This window comes from Elephantulus edwardii, unplaced genomic scaffold (genome assembly GCF_000299155.1).
Source record: "Elephantulus edwardii isolate Elephantulus edwardi_28Jun2011 unplaced genomic scaffold, EleEdw1.0 scaffold00255, whole genome shotgun sequence".
Classification (NCBI taxonomy): Eukaryota; Metazoa; Chordata; class Mammalia; order Macroscelidea; family Macroscelididae; genus Elephantulus; species Elephantulus edwardii.
Window position 1 is genome coordinate 3,941,766 of NW_006400005.1, and position 20,197 is coordinate 3,961,962.

Genomic DNA, 20,197 nt, shown 5'->3' on the forward strand with positions numbered 1-20,197 from the left:
GTTACTCTTTGTTTCTCCCTTGCTGCTTTCAGGATTCTCTCCTTATCCTTAGTTCTGGCAAATTTAACTATGATATGCCTTGATGTTTTTCTTTTGGGGTATTTCAAACAAGAAGGGGGGAAAAGGGCAATTGGAAAATTGTGGAAGAAAGAGGACAATAGAATTTAAAGTTAGAATTTTTAAGTACTTCTTTATATTTGTTATAGTTAATCTTACTCAAGAACGAAAGGTTCACCAAAGTGCCACCACTTGATGAAGCACTAGTGTCTAGAGCTACTTTCGGGTTTCCAATATACCCATTAATGCTACAGCCCTTTTAATTAGGATAGTTTTGGAGTGGTGGTGTTATTTTTTCTCCTAAAGAGCTCATTTGCAAAGTTTCACATTTGGATGAAAAAAATTTAAAGCATTGAACTTCTTTGTGTCAAGAAATTTAAATACAATTTGGAATTTGGTAAAGATCGATTATAAGCAGTTTAAAGCTTCGGCTACAAGATGTAGTGTTTATGATGATGTTAGGTGTGATCAAGTCCTCTATGATTCATAGAGATCTTATGATAAACAAATCTAACTGTTCCCTATTCTATATCATCATCTTGACATCTTCCATGCTTAAAATCATGGTTAGAGTCACTGTGTCAGTCCACCTCATTGAGGGTCTTCCTCTCTTTCAATGACCCTATACCTTTCCCAGCAATATGTCTTTTTCTAAGGACTGGCCTCTTCTTAAAACATGCCCAAAATATGTGAAATGAAGTTTCCTTGGCTGAACTTCCTCTAAGACAGATCTGTTTTTCATGTTGGCAGTTCATGTTGTAGCTATCAGGTGCAGTTAAGTTGAATACGACTTAAAATGATTGTGACAATGGATCTAAACTCTGCCCTATCCTGAACCATCCTTTTCAACCCTAACATACTAGATCCTATTGCTATAGTCACCAAGTCAGTTCAACTGATTGAGAGCCTTCCTCTCCTTGGCTGACCCTCCAGCTTTCCAAGCATGATGTCTCTTTCCAGTGGTTAGCTGTGAAAAAAAAAAGAAATTGTTAAAGAAGATCAATATCAGCCATGAAAACTAGGCCAAAGATCAGATAACCTGTAGGAGGATATAAAGAATATCATTCATGAAGAACATAAAATGTCATTTCAAAGACAGAAGAAAACCAAGATGGATGTCAAAAGAGACTCTGACTATGCACTGGAGCACCAAGAAACCAAAGCAAAGGGAAGAAATCAAAAAGTTCAAGATCTGAATAGAAGATTTCAAAGGGCAGCTTGAGAAGACAGAGCAAAGTATTATAATGAAGTTTGCAAAGAATTGGAGTAAGAAAATCAAAGGAGACAAACTGAATAAATAGAAGAACAAATTCAAGCCTTGAGTTGAAAAACTTGAGGATGCTATGGGCAGAAAGTGAAAATATCAAGGAAATACAAAAAAAAAGGATGAAGGTACACCCCCTAGTTCACTTCTTTAAAAAATATTAATTCATTATTGCATAATTTCCTCCCTTCCCACACACCCCTCCCCAAGTCAACTTTGCTATTCACGTCTTATTCTGTACTGTTGGCATACAAATAATACAAATGATTACAACAGCACATCAGCGGAGAACTGCCAGACGCACAAGAGGGGTTTAGAAGAGGCCATGGTACGAGGGCCATTATAACCAAGGTTATAATGTCTTAACTGAAAGCAGAGAGTACCAGAAGAATGTCTTTCTGTGTATCATTGACTATGCAAAGGCATTTGACTGTGTGGATCACAATACATTGTGACTAAAATTGTGAAGAATTGTAATCCTAGAATACTTAATTGCACTTATGCAAAACTTATACTTGGACCAAGAAGGAATCATCAGAACAGAGCAATAAAATACTGTATGGTTCAAAATAAGAAAAGATGTGCATCAGGGATGCATTCTCTCTCCACAACTTTTCAACCTATATGTGGAACAGATCACCCCAGAGCCTGAGGATTATGAGGTGGAATGTGTCATCAGGTTTGGAGGAAGACTCATCAACAACCTGCACTACGTAGATGTTAGGTCCTTGCTTGCTGAAACTGAGAAGGATCTGAAGTGCTTACTACAGAAGGTCAAAGACTGCAGCCTTCAATATAGATTGCAGGTCAACATCAAGAAAACAAAGATTCTCACCACTGGGCCAATTATCAGCATCATGATAGATAGCAAGGCAGAGATTGAGTTTGGGGTGTTTTTGTTGTTACTGTTGTTTTCTTCTTCCCTCCCCCTCCAAGACTGAGATTGTCAGCAGCTTCAGCTTACTTGGTTCCACAATCAACACTGTTAGTACCAGCAGCTCCGCTGTGAGGGACCTCTCCAGAATACTAAGGAGAAATGAAGTCAGTGTAGATATTAAAGTACACCTGATCTATGCCATGGTTTTCTCAATTAACTGTAGGACAGTAGAGCTCGACAATGAATGACTAAAGATGATTGATGCCTCTGAGTTGTGGTGCTGGAGATGTGTATTGAACTGTATGGCATGCCAAGAAAATAAACAGGTTTGTCCTGGTGAGGGTGAAACCAGGCTGCTTCTTAGAGGCAAGGATTATGATGGCCCATCTCACATACTTTTGGCACCTGGCTATGTGGTACTAGTCCTTGGTGAAGGACACCATGCTTGTAAAAGTGAAGGGATAGAACAGGAGAGGAAAACCCCAGGTGAGATGGAATGACAAGAGTAACTAGGGAAATGTGGGTAGGTATGTCAGAGTCAGTGAGATTGACTCAGGATAGAACAGAGTTCAGCGCTATTGTAGATTGGGTCACTATGAATTGCAAGTGGCTTAACGCCACATAAGAACATGCCCAAAGTATATGAGATTAAGCTTCATCATTCTTACCTCCAAGGAGCACTATGACTGCACTTTCTTTAAAACATATTTGTTTATTCTTTTTGCAGCCCAGGAAAATTTCAATACTCTTCAGCAACATCAAACTCAAAGGCATAGATTTTCCTTCTGTCATTCTTATTCATCGCCTCGCTCTCAGGTGCATAGCAAGTGATTGAAAATACCATGGCATAAAACATGCACATCTTAGTTTGAAAACTGGCATCATTGTTCCTTAGTATTTTGGAGATGCTCTTGACAGTAGACTTTCCTAATGCAACATGTGTTTTGGTTTCTTAATTGCTAGTACTAAAGGTATTAACTTGGAACAAAGTAAGATGAACTTATTCTTTAACATGTAACTGTGGATCCAACTAAGATGAACCTATTTCTTTAACATGTACACAGCATTTTTTCATGTACATGCTTTTTTGAGGGGGTTATTGTTGGTGTTGTGTGCCATCAAATCAGATGCTACTGGCATAGGAGGAGATTGTCCCTCCTCCTCTAGCAGAGTATCTGGTGGATTTGAAATGCACACCTTCAAACTTTTAGCACAGCTTCTTGCCACTAGGCTACCAGAGCTCCTCTAAGATGAACTTACTGATATCCATTTATGTGTTGGAGTGGTGTGTTTTTTTTTCTGTGCTTTCTTTTAATTTTTTTTTTATTTTATACTGGTTTACTTACAAAGTCCATATATTTTGTTTTTCACACTACATCTTTCCTCTTTCTTTTACCCACCCTCCCTTCACCCATCAAATTGTGTGACCCTATGATTAAGTGCACCCCACCCTACTCCATCCTCAACCATCTGCTCTGCCCTCCCCACCTTGGATCCTTGTACACATTCTACAATAATTGTCTTATACAAGATTTGTCCTTTTGAGATTGAGTTAGTTCACTTAGTATAATGCTCTCCAGTCCCTCCCAAGTTATGTATTTATTTACAAAATTATTATTCCTGCATGCTGGATAGTATTGTGTGAATATACTGTAATTTCTCAATCCATTCCATTGTAGTTGGACAGCTGGGGTGTGTCCATTGTGCTGATGAATAACGCTGCTATGAACATTAGTGTACAGGCTCTGTTTGAGCCTTAGTTCTCATTTTCTTAGGTTATGTTCCAAGCAAAGGAATAGCTAGGTCGTATGGAATTTCTATGTCCAGCTTTTTGGAAATGCCAAACAGCCTTCTAGAGTAGTTGTACCATTTTACAGTCCCACCAACAATGTATAAGGGTTCCTTTCTCACCACATCCTCTCCAACATTTATTACTTGCTGCCCTGCTAAACTTTGCCACTGTTACTGCTATCAAATTATGATTTTGATTGGCATCTTTTTTCCAGTGATTTGGAGCATTTCTTCATGTGTTTGTTGACCATCCATATGTCCTCCTCTGTGAAAAGTTTTTCTATATTTCTTGCCCATTTTGTGATTGAGTTATCAGTCTTTTTCTTCTGGAAGTCCAGGTGTGTTCCGTAAACTTTTGTTATGAGACCCTTGTCTGAGATGGTGTTGCCAAATATTTGTTTCCAGTCAGTAAGTTTTCTTTTCACCCTTTTGGAAAGAGTTTTTGATGAGTACAGAGATTTAATCTTTAGAAGATACTATTCATCAATTTATCCTCTTCAGATTTTTGGCTGTATCTGGTAGTTTTTTTAATATTATACACTAGGCAGTTTAAGCTTGATCCCAGTCTGTCTTTTCTCCAATTTCATTATGGACCACTGGTGAGTATTTATATCTTCTGGATATTGAAATCTATTCCATATTTAAAGCTGTAATCGTTGCTCTTCTGCAGCAAGCATCTCAAATTCTCTTCACTTTTGGCAAGCCAGGCTGTATTATCTGCATAACAGAGGTTGCTGCTGAGTTTTTCTTAGATCCTGATGTCACATTCCTCTTCATAAAGTCCAGCTTCTTGAGTGATTTGCTTAGCATATAGACTGTAATATGTATGGAGAAAAGCTACAGCTCTGATGCACACCTTTCTTGATTTTAAACCATACAGTATTATCTTGTTCAGTTCAGACAATAGCTTCTGGGTCTAAGTATAGGGTTTTTTATGAGCACAATTAAATATTCTAGAATTCTCATTCTTCTCAATATTAGCCATCCAACATCAAGGCTCCTTCTTAGTAAAATTATAAATATAGATAAAATAATGAGAAAGAAAATCACAGAACAAGATGTGAGGTGTGATACAATTTGAGTCAAAGTAAATACTGATAAATGTTCACATGTGAAAAGTGAAGAAAAGTCCAGACAGATAGGCACATGGTATATTCAATGTTTTTCAACAGTGCCACAATTCAAAGACATCTCGTCTTCTTCCTTATTGTTCAGATGCATGCAAAATGATTGAAAATAATTAAAGCTTTCATCAAGTATATCTTAGCCTTTAAAGTGATATCCCTGCTTTTTTATGCTTTGGCAAAGCGCCTGGATGGAAAATTTTCTCAAAGCAACACTTCTTTTGATTTCTTTATTATTAACTTGAAGAGTCAAGAAATACAAAGACAAAATATGTAGTCAAGGAGAAAGTTGCAGGAGAGTCCCTCGGTGACTGATGTATTCAGCTACTAACCAAACGTTTGAAAGTTTGAGTCTTCTCAGGAGCACCCAGGAACAAAGGCAAGGTGATTGGCTGAAAAATTAGCCATTGAAAACCCTGTGTAGCACAGTGCTACTCCAGCACACGGGGTCACCATGACAGCAGCTTCATCTCCCAGACTCAGCTCATTGTGTTTAGGTGAACATTGTGCTAAGGTAAATGCTCCTATTTTGAAAAGTTCTGTTTGGGTATGTTTCATGTTTGAGCATTTTGATACCATCTCCTTGATAATGATATAATTTGGAGTGCATGTTCTCTCTGTTAGATGACTTCTTGCCTCCAGATATTCTAATTTTGGCCTTTAAATGTAGATTGCTCATTTACATTCAAAATAGATTTTATCTTTATTTGCTGAAAGTGAAATATATTCTTTGTTAAATCCCTGTTGAATTGGACTTTTTTTTTAATTGCCCATTTACAGTGAGAGTGCACCCTCACCACCCACAAGCAGTGACAGACATTCTAGGTCTTGGGAAGATAAAGGCGCGTTTCCATGTATTTGTTTTTCTGCATTCCTGCTGTGTTAAAGGCTACACATAACAAATGGATTGTACTAAGCAACTGGATGAGTACTCAAACACAAGAACAAATGTGCAGGTTTTCCCAAACAGCTGAGCGTTTGGCACTTTTTAAAGAGAGTGTATGCATATTTGCTGCTTAAGCTTTATGTAGCAGAACAAACATGGATTTGCTATTTCTTTGTTCAATGAATGAGTTCCTGAAATGTGTACAAATCCAATTTAGGCAGATCTAATTATATCTTAAATGCACTGGTAGAGTTTACTATTTAAAGAAAATCTGTAGTGAATCCTTTTATAAAGAGTCCCCTTGAAAAGCTAATAGCAGCTACATAATTAATCTTTTACATGTTTGCTATGTTTGCTTTCTTTTTTTAAGCGCTTATATAAATACCTACTATATAACAAGGCCACGATCTCGGCAATTACTTGCTATGCATCAGAAAGCTGAACAATAGCTAGGGATGATAGAAGGAGAATTTATGCCTTTGAGCTGTGGTGCTAGAGAAGAGTGTTGAATATACCATGGACTGATAGGAGAACAAACAAGTTCATCAAGAGGGTGAAACCAGGCTGCTCCTTGGACGCAAAGATTCTGAAGCTTTTTGTATGACATACTTTGAACATGTTGCAAAGAGGGACCAGTCCTTGCAGAGAGCCATCATGCTTGGGAGGATGAAGGGACAGTGAAAGAGAGGAGACCCTCAATGATATGGATCGATTCAGTGACTGAGGTCATGGGACTATGTGTGTCAGAAACAATCAGATTGGCACAGGATTGTACAGTTTAGGGCTGTTGTACAGAGGATCACTGTGAGTCACAGGTGACTTGATGGCATATGACAACAACAATGTAACAAAAGTGTTGAAGAATTTAAAAAAGACATTGTGTCCATTTCTAATCAACAAGCATTAATAGAAGGATTTAAAAATGAACCACGAATACAAATATCAATCACTATAAAGTAGAAAGTTTTGTGTGTGAAATTGTACGGATTCAGTGTAGAAGGATATTACATTAAATCTTTACATCTAAAGTTTCTGGCATTAACTGTAAGAGAAGATATTTGAAATGTGTGGATAAGAATTCATTCAAGGGTATTAAATCTTGTGTTTATGATGAAATGACAAAGGATGAACCACCAATCAGATATGAAGAATGAATGATATTTCTTTCGCTTTATCACATCCCTGCAATTTAGTGCAGAAAGCTCTCAGAATATCCTAGTGAAAATTGAAAATGGCAATTATTTCCCTTTGCTTTTCTTTCATCAAGGGAAAAATGCAAATAAACTTTAAAATGATTCATGGAAACTAATGACCCTCATCAATCTGCTGAAGGCTGAAAAGAAAAAGTAAGAGTTGTTTAACACCTACACTGAATCTTAACTGAGGGATAATAATATAGTAAGTAAGTTGCCCTGTATGAAGTACTTCAGATATTACAGGAGAGAGTTATTCAAGCTAAAAATAATGAAATTGTGCTGGGGGCGGGGAGAATCATAAAGTGATCTACAATTAGAAAGGAAAAAATCACTTCACAGTTCTACTACAAGCTTTGATATCTAACCAAGTGTTCCAGTCTATAATACAAAACCACTCTAAGCAATTTTCCCTCCAAGAATTTGTGGGCAGCCCAAACATCTTTAGATCTATCATCAGTAGCCACACTCAGTCCTATCCATACTGATGCAGATTTGTTGTGTTCCTTCTACCACCACAAAAGTATTTCAACATAGAGAGGAAGATAAACCTTACTTACTGAAACTGAGGAGGACCTGAAATACTTGCTACAGAAGGTCAAGGACTGCAGCCTTCAATATGGATTGAAGCTCAGTATCAAGAAAACAAAAATTCTCAGCATTGAACCAATTGGCAGCACCATAATGGATGGAGAAGAGATTATCTGGTTGTTAACAGTTACAGATTGCTTGGCTCCACAATCAACATTATTGCCACCAGCAGTCAGGAAATCAAAAGAAAAATTACACTGAGAAAATCTGTTTTCAGGGATCTCTCCAAAGTACTGAGAAACAATGATGTTAGTCTAGAGATTAAGGTGCACCTGATCCAGGCCTTAGTCTTCGCAATTACTTCAGAGCTGGACAATGACTAAGGATGACAGAAGAATCAATGCCTTTTGAGTTGTGCTGGAGAAGAGTCTTTAACATACCAGGGACATTCATGAAAAAAGTCAGTCTGTCTTAGAGAGGGTGAAACCAAGTTTCTCTTTGGTGGCTAAGATTTTGAAGCTCCATCTCACATACTTTTGGCATGTGGCCATAAGGGACCAGTCCTTGGAGAAGGACACCATGTTTGGAAGGGTGGGGGGACAGCACAGGAGATGAAGACCGTGGATGAGATGGATTGGTATAATAACTGGGACAATGTGTGTCAGAGTCGGTGAGACTGGTTCAGGTCAGGGCAGGTGCACTTCACAGTAATTGTACAAAGCGTCACTAAGAATCACAGGTGACTCAACAGCTCATACATAACAACAACAACAATATGGGCAAGGCATTCTTTTAAGAAGTGTTAATACATCAACTTAATAAATGGCAAAAATCTCTCTTTTTATCTCATATTTTTTGTGGAGGGAAAAGCCTGCAAAAAAAAAGTGTTGCTTTTGTTGTTAGGTGGTGTGGAGTCGATTATAACTCAGAGCAACCCTAAGAACAAGCGATTAGAACCTTACCCTTTCCTGTGCCATCATCATGATCTCTGACATACTGGAACTGATTGTTGAAGTCATTGTGTCAATTCATTTCACTGAGGGTCTTCCTCTCTTTCACTGTCCCTTTCCCAGAATAATCTCTTTTTTCCCAAGGAATGCTCCCTCCTGACAACATGTCCAAAATGTGTAAGATAAGGTTCACCTTATTTTCTCTAAGATGCACCCTGATTGCATTTTTTTTTCCAAAAACAGACATGCTTGTTCTTTTGGCAGTCCATGGAATGCTCAATACTCTTCGACAGCACTACAATTCAAAGTCATGATTTTTCTTTAGGCATCCTTGCTTATTGTCCAACTTTCAGATGCTTATAAGACAATTGTAAATCAACATAGGTGCTTTTAATAAAAATAAAGCATGAATAAGATGCAAGAAGGTGTTTAGAAAGGATATTGAGACAAGTTGGCTCAAAAGAGGGGAGTTTTTAAAGAGACGAAATAAAGTGACTCTTATACATGGATTAAAGGACAGACCAGGCAGATTAGGCATCAAGACTGAATGGATTGAGAAATTGTGGTACATACATTCACACAGTAGAATACCACAGAGCACTTAGGAGTAACAATTTTGGAAAATAATTACATAACTTGAGAGAGACAGGAGAACATTATGCTGAGTGAACTAACTCAGTCTTATAAGGACAAAAACTGCATAAGACCATTATGGTAAAAATAGAAGGAAAACTAGTAAAACATGCATGGGGATCCAAGGGGAGGAGGAATGAGAGCAGAGGAGTAAACATTGTTGTTTTATTGTTGTTGTTATGTGCCATCAAGTTGCCCATGACTTACAGTGACCCTGTGTACAATAGTTCTGAACCTTGCCCTTTTCTGAGCCAGTCTCTAATATCATTGCCTCAGTAACCAAGTTAGTCCATCTCTTCTGGGGTCTTTCTCCCCTTGCACTGTCCCTCCTCTTTTCCAAGCTTGATGTCCTTCTCCAAGGACTGGTCCCTCCTGGTCACATGCCTAAAGTATGTGAGGCAGAGGAAGTTTCAACATCCTTGTTTCCAAGGAGAAACTTGGTTTCACCTCCTTCAAGACAGAACTGCTTGTTCTCTTAAAGGTCCATGGTAGAGTCAGTATTCTTCTTCAGCACCACAACTCAAAGCATCCATTTTTCTTCTATCATCCTTAGTCATTGTACAGCTCTCTCATACATAGCGGGTAATTGCGAAGACCATGGCCTGGATCAGGTGAACTTTAGTCTCTAGACTGACATTGTTGCTCTTTAGCACTTTGGAGAAGCCCCTGACAGCAGACTTCCTCAATGCAATTCATCTTTTAATTTTCTGTTGATGCCAAAAGTATTGATTGTGGAGCCAAGAAAGGTGAAATTGTTAACAATCTCAATCTCTTCTCTAGCCAATTGACCCAGAGATGAGAATTTTTATCTTCTTTTTTAAAAAATTTATACTAGTTTATTTAAAAATTTGAATACATTGTTTTAGAAATCAGATTCTTTCCATTTCCCTTACCCCCCCCCATCAAATTGTACAACCCCATGATTAATCCTCCCCTGACCTGCACATCCTCATCCCTCTGCTTCCATCCTCTCTCACATCTCTTGCATCCTTATAATCGTTCTACAATAATGGTTTTATGCAATATTTATCCTTGTGGGACTGAGATAGTTCACTCAGCATAATGCTCTCCAGTCCCTCCCAAGTTAGGTAATAATTTACAAAATCATTGCTCCTGCATGCTGTATAGTATTCCACTGTGTGGCTGTACCATAATTTCTTACTCCATTCATTTGTGGTTAGACATTTGAGCTGTTTCCATGTTCTTGAGATGGTGAATAATGCTGCTGTGAACATTAGTGTACAAATCTCTGTTTGTACTTCAGTTCTCATTTTCTCAGGGTATATTCCGAGTAGCAGAATAGCTGGGTCATATGGAATTTCAATGTTCAGCTTTTTGAGGAAGCACCAAACTGCCTTCCAGAATAGTTGTACCATTTTACAATCCCACCAACAGTGTATAAGAGGTTTTTTTCTTGCCATATCCTCTCCAACATTTATTATTTGCTGCCCTGTTAAACTTTTCCACTGCTACTGGAGTGAAATGGTATCTCATTGTGGTTTTGATTTGCATCTCTCTCATTGCCAGTGATATGGAGCTTTCTTCATGTGTGTGTTTGCTATTCAAATATCTTCTTCTGTAAAAATTCTTTCCATGTCCTTTGCCCATTTTGTAATTGGTTTATCAGTCTTTTTCTTATGGAGACCCAGGAGTATTCTGTAAACTTTGAGATGGTATTGCAAATATTTGTTTCTAGTCTGTGGGTTTTCTTTTCACTCTGTTGGAAAGAGTTTTTGATGCACACATGGATTTAATCTTTAGAAGGTCCCATGCATCAGTTTTATCATCTTCAGATTATGCATTTCTGGTTGTATTTTACATTCTCTTTATACCTTGAACTAGTGCTTCTAAGCTTGATACCAGTTTGTCTCTTATGAACATTATGACTTTACTCCAGTGTCTCTGATCCACCTTGAGTTGATTTTTGTGTATGGTGTGAAATGTGGATCCTGTTTCAGCTTTCTGCTGGTGGAAGTCCAGTTTTGCCAGCACCATTTCTTGAAGAGGTTGTCATTTCCTCATTTGATAGCTTTGATTTCCTTGTCACGTATCAATTGACCATAGATAGCTGGGTCTATTTCTGGGTTCTCATTTCTGTTCCATTGGTCTATGTGCCTGTTATTGTACCAGTACCATGCTGTTTTGGTTACCACTGCTGTGTAGTAGGTTTTGAGATCAGGGACTGCTATGCCTTCTACCTCATTTTTGTTTCTCAGAAGTGTTTTGCTTATTCAGGGTCTCTTGCCTCACCAAATAAATTTGATAATTCCCTTTTCAATCTCCTTGAAAAATGAATTTGGAATCTGGATTGGGATTACAATGAACATGTAGATTGCTTTTGGTAGGATTAGAATATTTAACTTCTGGATGTGGAGTTTCAACCCATATTAAAGAACACAGTCCTTGGCCTTATGCAGCAAATGCTTCAGGTCCTCTTCAGTTTCGGCAAGCAAGGTTGTATCATCTGCATAATGCAAGTTGTTGATGAGTTTTCCTTAAATCCTGATTCCATATAACACCCCTCCTCATGTTCTGTATACCAATTGAAGAGGTAGGGAGACGACATATTCCTGATGCAGTCCTTTCCTGATTTTGAACCATGTAGTGTTTCTTTGCTCTGTTCTGAGGACTGCTTCCTGATCCAAGTATAGGTCTCATATGATCACAATCAAGTGTTCTGGTATTTCCATTTTTCTCAAGGTCAGCCACAATTTGTTGTTATCTACAGAGTTAAATGCCTTTACATAGTCAATAAAGCACAGATAGATATTCTTCTGTTACTCTGATTTCAGCCAAGATCCCTCTTAACATTGGTAACAATGTCTCCATTGCCAAGGGTGAGGATGGATAGAGGCAGAATCACAAGGTTGTACAGTTTGGGAGGAGGAGTAAGGGGGTAAAAGAAATGAGAAATATACTGCAGGGAACTGAAAAGACAAGGTAGTGATAGGCATAGTCCAATGGTGATTAATTTTCTAAAACAAAAGGCCTGGGAATTATTGTATAAACACAATGTTAATGAAGGATACTGTGAAACACAATGTTTCTGAACTTTATAAGCAATATAAAATAAAAATTTAAAAGAAAAAAAAACCAAAGCCCTAGACAGGCACACTTTTGCTGAGGAATGAATACTAGGTTTAGAGAGACTGCAGAAGAGGAAGAAAGCATAACACTAATTAAACTGCAAAGTTCTTGAGGCTAACATCCAACCCTGATTTAGTGACAGCATTTAATACAATTGGGTTCCAGAGGCAAATTAACAATGAATATCTGATGGGAAATGGTCAACATTTTAATTGTGTATCAATATTTTAACTTCTATAAGCAGCATTTACATAACACCAAAATTTTTAAAAGGTGCAGGACTTGGCTGGAACTTCTTTATAAATACCCACTAGAGAGAATAGTGGTTCTCAGTGATAGAGTACTCATCTTCCATGCCGTAGTCCCATAGTTGATTCCCAGCCACAAGTTTTCTGTCAGAGGAGACTAGCATGTTGTTGTGATGTTAAACAGATTTCAGCAGAGCTTCCAGACAAAGAGTCTGTGAAAGAAAATCTGGTGATCTACTTCCAAAAGTCAGACCAGTAAAAACTTTATGAGTCACAACAGCCCAATTCTCAACGAGTCAGGGGAATGGAGTAAGACCACACAGCATCTTATTTCATTGTACATTAAATGGGCTTGAATTAGCTGAGGATTGACTGGGAACTGTAGCTTAGCTTGATGGCAGCTAACAAATCCTGTTATGTTGTTATTATTAAATTATATTGAAGAATTAGAAGATACCATTATTGTTCCCCACCTAAAAATATTACTGGATAGTAGAAAATGAGCCACCAGAGGGTCTACCAGTTTTTGCAAAGTAGAGAGATTTGTGCATAAAACTGTAAGGAAGGTAAATGTCATTTTTTACCCATGTGCTCTTTGCAGTTAACTATACCACAACCTTGACTATTTCTCTCCTTCCTAGTTCCACCTTCCTTTCTTTCCTCATTTTTTTTCACATTTGTTGGATACCTACAGAATCAATTAGGTTGAGAAAAGCTGCTATGACAAATAAACTCTAGCATTGCAATGGCTTAACACAATAGAAATGACCATCTCACATGGCAGTACAAAGAAGGTGATCCTGCTTGGTGGATGGTTTTCAGTGACTCGGGGGCCCAGATCAATGCACCATTTAACTTTATCTCCATTGAAAATTTGCAATCCTTGTACCTAGCTAACAGATGAGGAAGACAGCGTGGAAGAGGCACATCCATTGCAGACTTTAACCCAATAAAGAGGTAGTTCTGCTAAAACTCCCTGAGGGAGAAGCTACTTTATCAATCTGTGTCATGGATAACAACCTGCCTCATACTTTTTTGGGAGAATATGGCTTTAATCTTAATGTATATAATCCCTGTGGAAGTCCACCTTCTAATATAAGGTGGAGTACAACATGAATACCTTTATGTGGTGTGTTACTAAAGAAATAAAGAAGCCATTTTGGTGCAGTGATCAAAGCCACTACCTCCAACTGCTGCAAGAAAGATGAGGCTGCTTACTTCTATAAAGATTTAGCAATCATGGAAATGCTAAAGGAGTCAGTTCTATTCTGTCTTACAGGGTTGTTAAGGGTTTGTTGTTGTTGTTGTTATGTGCCGTTGAACCGCTTGCAACTCATAGCAACCCTATGTACAACATCCCTAAATTCTGCTCTGTCCTGTGCCAATCGCACTGTCTCCGACACTCCCATCCTGATTATCCTAGTCACTGAATCAATCCACCTCGTAGAGGGTCTTCCCCTCCTCCGCTGTCCTTCCACCCTCCCAAGTATGATGTCCTTCTCCAAAGACTGGTCTCTCCTCACAACATGTCCAAAGTATGTTAGACGGAGCCTCAGAATCCTTGCCTCCAAGGAGCCACCCGGTTTAACCCTTTCCAGGACAAATCTGTTTGTTTTCCTAGCAGTCCATGGTATTCTCAATACTCTTCTCCAGCACCACAGCTCAAAGGCATCAATTCTCCTTCTATCCTCGTTGGTCATTTTTATTAAAGAAATCATCATGGGAAGTTGTGTCCCTCAGTAGATAGGTATGTGAAATGTGGGTCTGAAGAAAATAGATGGAGGGTTCAGAACAGTGTGCTAAAAGAAGAGGCATCTGGGGAACATTTTTGAAAATGACTAGGATGTATCCACAAAAAGGGAGAGGCACAGCCCTAACAGGGAATGGCAGCTGCAAAGATGAGTGATGTTATAGCAAGAATCCTGTTCTAATGGAAATAGGGAGTTGCTGACTAATGTTAGACTTAAGAGGGCATTCAGGTCACAAGGTTTCTCAAGTCAGAGATGGTGTCTTATTCATTATTTTTTTCTGTATCGTGCTTGCTAATGTGTCACTGTTAGGTACCATCCAGTCAGTTCTGACTCATAGCAAAATGAAACATTGCCCAACCCTCTCCAATTCTTACAACAGTAGATTTGATCTTATTGTTATGGGCATTCGCTCAAGCCATCTCGTTGAAGATCTTCCTCTTTTTTCACTGGTCCTCTAGCTTACTGAGAATGTGTTCCCTTTCTGGACTTTTTCACTTCTGAAAGTGTCCAAAGGGACAAGGAGTCTTGTCACCCTCACTTCTAAAGCTGTACTTCTCTCAGTATAAATGTTCTACTGACAGTCCAGGGTATATTAAATTTTCTTCACCCACAGCGTAATTCAAATGTGTCAATTCTTCTTCAATCTTTTTTCATTATCTGGGTTTCATATGCTTGGTGGATAGTGGAGAACATTTGCTGTTTATCCTACTGGATGAAATGGAAGGATATTGATCAAAAGAAAAAAGCTTCAGGTGTACATAGTGGGAAGAACAAACTGGCAGCAGTTTTTAGAATGTACTGGAGCAAGGAGATCAGAACTTTGCAACCAGTTAGGAATCAGTGAGAATCATCTATACAGTGGAAAACCACCAAACCAAATGGTGACTGTATGAACTGAAGGCAAGGATTGATGAGAAAAATTTGGGGAAGGTTGATTCTGTCAAAAGAAAGTCTGAAGGTGTGTCTTTCTCCTCAGAATTAGAGTATTCTGACACTTCCTTTACTGTTCACCTACAGTTGCTTGCCTTCTGCCTGTTCTCATGTGCTGTTTATTTTATTTCAGATTCCCTTTTATTCACAGTCTCCTCACTGATTTCTGTATCCCAGCTATGGGTTCCTAAAGTTGGTAACTCTTATTGTCTGATTTTACATGGACTTCCAGACGTTCATCTGGGTCCTGCCTATCCCTTCTTTAATGGATTCAATCGCATTTCTTTAACTCATTGCCGTTTTAACTCAAACATATTGAGAATGGCCAGTATTCTAGTTTCTGAGCCAGAGACTCACTCAGTGTTTTGCTGTTGAATCAGAACCAACTCATAGCTAAGAGTACCGAGTAACTATAAGATATTGCCCTGTCCTGAAAGGATACATTCTTTTATGTATGTTATTATTTTCAATCTCTGACAGAGTCTAGAAAATGTTAACAGCCTCAAGATCATAGATTTACAAGTAAATGAAGAAATTCTGAGATGAGGGCTACATGGGTTATTTTATCATTTAAAAAATAATCCTCATGGTAAGGCATAACAACATACATAAGTAGACTTACTGAAAGTATTTGATTTCTCATGACAGTTCAAAATAAGCTTAACAAAAACTATTCACAATAATAGTTCAAAATGTTCACAAATAGTCACAAAAATGTTCAAAGGATGTGAGATATAGTCTCACTATTTGTACTCTTCTTCCAAGGCAGATTTGTTTGTTCTTTCAGAGATCCATGATATTCTTTGATAATGTCACAATTTGTATGTATCAGTCACTCTGTCCCTTTTATTCATTGTCTAACTTTCACATGCATATGAAGCTACTGAAAAAATAGCATGGCTTGGGTCAGGCACATCTTAGTCATTAACATAACACTTTTGTTCTTTATCACTTTAAAGAAGTTTTTAGCAACTTATTTGTCCAATACACTATATTTGTTGATTTCTTGACTACTGCAACCATGGGTGTTAATTGTGAATCCAAATAAAATCAAATCCTAGATAACTTCATCTTTCCCCATGTATTATGATGTTGCTTATTAGTTCAGTTTTAAGGATTTTTGTCTCCTTCATGTATGGTATAATCTGTACTAAAGGCTGGATATAGCCTTTTATCTTCTTCAGTAAGTACTTCAAGTCCTCAGGACTTTCAGCAAGCAATATTGTGTAATCTGCGTATCACGGGTTGTTGATGAGCTTTCCTCCAATCCTGATGGCACAGTCTTCTTTGCATAGGCCACCTTCTTGGATTATTTGTTCAGCATGAATATTGAGTAAGTATGATCAAAGGATACAGTGCTGGTGCTGTTGTTGTTGTTAGGTTCCATCAAGTTGAGTATGACCCATAGTGACCCTATGAACAACAGATCTAAACCCTGTCCTACTCTGTGCCATCTCCACACTTCCTGACACAATAGAGATCATTGTGGTAAATCACTGTGTCAATCCATGTGGTTGAAGGTCTTCCTGTCCTTTGCCAACTCTCCACCTTCCCAGCATCATGTCCTTCTCCAAAGAATAGCCCCTTCTAGTAACACGTCCAAAGTATGCGAGACATAATCATAATCCTTGCCTCCAAAGAGCACTCTAGCGGCATCATCTCCAAGACATATTTGTTTGTTCTTTTGACTGTCCACAGGATGTTCAGCACTCTTCTCCAACACCACAGCTGACTGGTCCCAACTTTAAACCATGTAGTATCTTCTTCCATGTAGTATCCACTTCTCAAATAGCTTGCCTCCAGAAACCCTATGAACCTGGAGAAAGGAAGAAAGTTATACAAGTGTCCAGGTCTTTTGTTCATAAGGTCTCTATGCGTCAACTACGACTCGACGGCACTTAACAACAGTAGCAAGCAGCAGCAGCAGCATAGAGAGAGGTCAATTGGCCTACTGGATAGAAAGTGCTGCTCCCAAGCCAAATGTGGGTGACTCTAATCCGTGGCCCTCAGGCCTGTTTTTGGTTTTGGTCAAACATTCTTCTAGGTCATATAGCCCTGGTCTGTCCACTTGCTGGACAGAAGTAAATAGTGGTTGCTGTGAAGCTAAACACTGTGACACTGATGTGTCAAGCATGATAACGATTACCCATGGTGGACAGTGTTTGGTGGAGTTCCTCAATTAAAACAAGCTTTGAAGCGGGAGTGGCTTCCACTTCCTAAATAGCTTGCTTGCAGAAACCCTATAAAACTGGAGAAAAGATGAAAGTTATACAAGTGTCCAGATCTTTCATTCATAGGGTGGTTATGAGTCGCCTATGACTTGACGGCACTTAACAACAACAAGTATCTCCTTGTTCTGTTTGAAGGACTGCTATCTTATATATCATCTTGGAAAAACAACAAGGCAGCAAAAGGCAGGAAAGCCTTCAATGAGGTGGACTGACACAGTGACTGCAATTCTGGATTTGAGAAGAGATTGTGTGGCTGGTGCAGGATCAGACAGCACTTCATCTGTTCATGAGGCCGTTGTGCATCAAGACTGGCTTAACAGAACCTAACAAGAGTCACAGATATGGACTGAATACTGGGGTTTTGGTGTGCAGATGCAGATGCTGGGAGCAGCAGGATGGGTCCCTTCATTCCCCATCAGGGATCCTAGTAGAGGTGAAAAGGCACATCATCCTTCTGCAAAACAGATTAGAGGACAATTTTCCAAGCTATAAATGGCAGCTTTACAAACAACATTACAGGCTGGATTCAATGAAAATGCTGCAGACCTGGCTTCCTCCAGGGCTTTAAATCACAATGAGTCCAGAGAACATTACTGGAAAATGGAGAACAGAAAAGAGACTGAGTGATACCAGCCCTCCAGCCAACACTCACAGACTAATTGAGCAAGATTCAGTGCTGCAGGATGTCAGCATCATGGGAAAACTTCATGAGAGAACACTTCAAAACAGCCTTAATGAAGAAATGGCACTGATCACCCCTAGGTGTGCAGTGCACCTAGGTTTTTTCTCTCTGGTTCCCCTTACACCGAAGGCTGAAGTAGCACTTGTGTGAAGCCAGGAAGCTACAAAGTGAAAAAGTAAACTCTTAGGTGTGCAGTGTAGGATAGAGAGCCTACACTTTTCTCTCTGCCTCCCCTTACTCTCTTGAACACGATTTTTCTTTCAGGTAAAATTAAGTAAAAATCAATATTAAATGCAACCTCAAAATAAAGAGAAATACTTCTCTAGTAGGAGGAGTGTTCTGCAGAAGTAGGCATGAGAGGAGTGGAGGTAGCATTCGTGCCTCTTTGACTTAATGGTATAATGACTGGAGAATTTTAAAGTTGATTATATGTTTATGAATCTCCCTGTTTTACTGCCTTGGTTGGGAAGGCTACATGTGCTCTGCCACAGGCTGCTTCCTAAGTTACTTTTCTGGTTACGATCTGCAGCCACAGTTAGAAAGAATTGGATAATCAACCACAGTAGTCCAGCAGGACTTGTGGGATATGTGACCAGATGGGGAAGTTAGTCCTTTTTTAGAGGTGGGGGAAAAGCTTTAGCTGGAAGTCAGAGGCTGTGGAGTTCCTGCAGAACTCCATCTAAGCCAGTCAAAGCTCTAATACTGTGAGAATAAGCACTTCGTTGAGTCACCTCTGTAGAACTACTTATTCATTCATTCATTCATTCATTCACTCATCGAATATTCACTAAACACCTAGCAAGCCTGCTGCTTATACATTAAGATATTCCATTACTCCAGTCCCTGTGTGTGAGCATCCTTTGAAATTATTTTCATAGATAAGTCAGGTGACGTTTTAAGTATTATGCACTCACTGTCCATGCTGCTACCCCACATGTCTCCTTGAAACAAATTACCTTGTGTACAATCATAAATATACTAATGATGTCAGTGTAATATACAAGTTAGAGATTATTCTTTTTCCAAATAACGAGGCAAGCTAAGCATAAACCAAATTGACCTAGCTAAATACCAGCCTGAAAGAAACCATTGTCTACCTTCCTTTGATACTTGCTCTGTATTGGAATATCTTAGAAGGCAACTCAGTCCTTGTGGAAATGTCACAAATGTAAGAGGAAAATTCAAGTCGTTCATACCTGACATCACTGCCTTTTGTGAAATATATGAGCTCTCCTTCTTCCTGTGAAATATGTCTGAGGGTTTTGTCCCTAAAACTTAATAAGGTGCCTCCTTCCTTCCATCAAACTACCTTCACCTTCATTTAAGTGAATGAATTTAGTATGCCTGCCTGCCACCTGCCTATCATTTTGTAGTACCATGATGCTTGGATGTTTCTGTGATGCTGGAGTTTGCGCCATTGGTATTTCAAGTATCAGCACAGGGTGAGGGGTGATAATACCAGAAGAGGTGTGAGTGGAAGAAAGAAAGACCCATCAATCTGCTTCTGAAAATTAACCATTGAAAACCTTCTGATCACAACACCATTTTGTTTTTATATAGAGAGAGCTGAAAGTTGAGCCTCATAAGTTGGAAAGCAGACTCAGAAACTGTAGTAATTGACTCAGACATACCAGCAATAATGAAGATGGCACAGAACTGGGCAAAATTACCTTCTACTTCCTTCTTAGGTTGATGTGACTCAGAGCTAACTCAATGCAACCGACGATAACAATATTACTGCGGCATTTCATTATTAGAATGGGAACTAACTTTTTATCTTTACTTGTAATGAATCAGAATTGTTCTCATTTTTGCTTGAGCTCTGTTTACAAAGTTTTCCAGGTTTAAAGTGTTATCCCTAACTTTGTTTTCATCATAAGCCATATCTCACTTAGGCTGAGTTCTCTAGAGAAGCAGAACCAGTGAGGCATACTGTAAAAACATTGCAGGCAGCATGGGGAG

At 38.8% G+C, this 20,197-nt stretch overlaps 1 protein-coding gene across 5 annotated transcripts in view; it reads left to right on the plus strand.

Moving 5' to 3' along the window:
- The window catches only part of KCNQ5 (potassium voltage-gated channel, KQT-like subfamily, member 5), a 997,522-nt gene that overhangs the window by 632,706 nt on the left and 344,619 nt on the right, over window positions 1–20,197 (plus strand). The gene's annotated exons all lie outside the window — the stretch shown is intronic.